We start from the raw sequence: 3,633 nt of genomic DNA, 5'->3' as shown, positions 1-3,633 counted from the left end.
AGCTTGAGAGGTTTATTGTCTGGATTAGCTTGAGGTTTATTGACCGGATTAATTTAAACCGAACAAAGCTTGAGAGGTTTATTGACCGGATTGTTGACCAGATTGTTGATGATGTCTTGTGATTTTAAAAAGAAATTGTTATTTTAACATAAAATGAAGTTTTGACACATATGGTTTTGGACTGATAACAATTCCAATGGYTGCGGTCTATTCAGAATTATTTTCATAAATATTTTGATGAAGATATAAGGGTGGCATATCAAGGAGAGGTGTCCATTTGATATAAGGGTGGCATATCAAGGAGAGGTGTCTATTTGATATAAGGGTGACATATCAAGGAGAGGTGTCCATTTGATATAAGGGTGGCATATCAAGGAGAGGTGTCTATTTGTTATAAGGGTGGCATATCAAGGAGAGGTGTTCCATGAGATAAGGGTGGCATATCCAGGAGAGGTGTCCATTTGATATAAGTGTGGCATTTGTATGTGTGTGGTTTTTATATGTAACTCTTTCTATTATATCCTTTAAGACTACCAAGGTCTGGAATCTTTATTTCTTTGTGATTTAAGGATTTAAGATCAAGGTTCTTAATTGGAAATCATAGACTGGATGTTATTGAGGAGAAAAGAATAGGTTTGGCCTGAAACTTTGTTAAACCTTATTTGAAATTAAAAGGTTTAAAAAGTGGCATTGTATGGAACCCGATTGATTCAAAGATATGAAATTTGTATAGCTACGTGGTTAGCATGAAAGTGGAAAATGATTTGATATTAACTTCTTGCGTATTCATATATTGTATATATATGAATAGTTGTTTTATAAAGTTTTGGTGATCCTTCACCCTGCAATGGCATGAATAGGGTATCTCACTAGATTCTTCAGTCTAACCCTCGTTTTTGTGATTTTAAATATGTATTGCAGGACATGTGGAAGGTAAGGGAAAGGAAAAGATGTAATGCTTTTCTTACATGCATTTTGGTTGAAGAATTGCTTTTGATGCACAGTTTTGATGATTAATACAAGATTGTATTTTGAATTTTTTTTGGACCTTGTATTTGGTCATGATAGTTTCTTGTACTATGGAACCAGATGTGTATAAATATGTATTTCTTTGCTACGAAATATATGTGTTACATGCAATGTATGGGTTGGGGCGTTACAAAAGTCAATATATCTATTCAAATAAAAATGTATATCATAAATCCAAAAAAAACATTATATATAAAACAAAAATGCATATCATAAATCCAAATAAACATTATACATAAAATAAACATGCATATCATAAATCCAAAACCATATATATACCATATATGTCACCAAAAATAGCTTAAACCCAAAACCACGCACATATCATAAATTGGTGAAGGAAAATTACCTTTAGAGAGATGGAGTGAATAATCAAACCAACAAAATCGACGAGCAAGAATGAACCATGAGTTTTGGTGAGCGGTTAGGGGTTTTTCAAGGTTTTAAGCGTGTTATTTATAGGAGGGGTAGGCTGATCATTTTTTGGACGGAACGTGGACAAGAGTGGTAATCCATCTGAGCGAATAAGTCAAGTTCTATCCGAATAAGCCATAAGTAAACATCATACTTTGGTTGTGCGAATAAGCTCTTTTGCTCATTAAGCCTAAGTCATAAGTAAACACCCCATCTTTGTAAAATAAACCATCTCTCTCTATATATATATATACATACATATATATACATATAGTGTGTGTGTGTGTGAGAGAGAGAGAGAGAGAACGGGAGAGATAGACACAATGATTAGTTAACCAAGTAAAAAGTATTAACTTCACAAACTCAAATGACTTGTTCATTTTTTTTCATCGATGGTTATGCTTAAATAAGAGGTTACAAGTGATGAAAAAGAAAATAAATTGAATTGAATTAAAAGGATGCAATTTTGGAACAAATTATTTTTATTTTTGGAAGATAATCATCAACCACTCTCTCTTCTCTCCCTCTTGAATTGCTCCATCGAACTTTGTTTAATATGATGTTTGTTTTTATTTTTGGAAGATAATCACGTTTTATATAATGTTTATTTGAAGTTCATAATATTGTTTCAATATATGAACTCTGATTATTGCGATTTTTTTACCGAAGTTAACAGGTTAAATCAGAAAATTCATAAATGAAATAATGATTTTTGTTTAAAGTCCATAATGTTGTTTTGTATATGAACATTGTTTGTTCCAAAAAATTTACCAAAGTTCATAGGTGAAACGAGAAAGTGAATGAGATAATTAAAGAGGTTTAAACAAAGTAAATGAAATAATTAAAAAATGTGATAATTAAGTAAATAAGATATCGGTATATAAAAAAGACGAAAATACTCTGGTTAGCAAAGTTTGTATTAATTAGACGGTTAACAAAAGAATGTGTATATATATATATATATACTCAATTATTTTCTTTTTTTATAATACGTTGAGCTTTTTCTCGAAAAATAAATATGTTTCTATCAACTATATATTATATCAAAAGTAGTTTGTTTAACAATTCATGGCATATGAGTTCTGTAAATATTCTTCGATAGTTAAAAATAACAAAAAATGTTGTCAATGTTAAACGAAGTTGCTACACAAAGCTCGATGAATTGCAACATAAATGATCATGACCTTGGAGTTGTACAAAGTACATGTACGTCATGTGGTGATATCTTTATAACCATATCTGATGATTGTTGATATGCTTCTCAAATGTTATTGGGTTAATTATTTGGAATAACAACCTATTTTAAGTAAAAATTTGATTTAATCAATATATTTAAAAATGGTTACAATCATTTAACTTCAAAAAATGTAATGTTGTCTATTGATATTTTTCGAATTGTTATGCACATGCAATGTTGACATTGTTATGACATATCCATAGCACTAACATAGAGTGCATAACGTTTCTTATTCTTTTTTCATCAGTTGCTTTTGGTGTCCATCAGCATTGGTCGTTGCCCCTATACTACCATCGTCATCATTGTTGCTGCCAACACCACCACCATTGAAACCCAAACAAATTATGTTAATCTGATCAAGAAGATCGTTTCCTCTCCCACAAGTTTTAAAATTAAAGTTGTGAAGTTTGTATATTGAGAATTGGTCGTATTTGGGTGTGATTATAGCAAGAAAACCAAGTTATCGAAAATAAAGTCAATGTTCCACACCTAAGAAAGAAACCTTCATTGGAGTTAGAGTGGGCAGAAAATTGGATTTGGGGGTCATTGAGCTCGGGCGACACATGTCGCGAAGACCTGCACCTTCACTTAAACACCCGCCTTTGGTCCTTTTTCTTACGTTTCTCATTTCCAACTCATTTCTCTAAAACCCCACTCTCTCTCCCTTCATTTACTAAAGGTTCGAGGTCATTTAAAAGCATCATTTCAGTGATTCTTGAAGATTCACAAAAGCATTTAATACCAAGATTCAAGTGATCGGGTGTTTGAAGCTTCAACATCTCTAACTTTCTCTCCATTTCTAAAGTTTCAAGTTTTCTTCAAAACCTAGTGTGTGAGTTCATTATAAACTTATATATATGTCAAAATGGTACATCTTAGTCTCCTAAACATCCTCCTCGATATATTACATGTTTGCGCATTTTGCTTGAATTTGGTTATTCTGGAAGATTTGT

Source organism: Cynara cardunculus (genome assembly GCF_001531365.2).
Source record: "Cynara cardunculus var. scolymus isolate 2C chromosome LG 13, CcrdV1, whole genome shotgun sequence".
NCBI classification, from domain to species: Eukaryota; Viridiplantae; Streptophyta; class Magnoliopsida; order Asterales; family Asteraceae; genus Cynara; species Cynara cardunculus.
Note: the sequence above shows the minus strand (reverse complement) of the source record.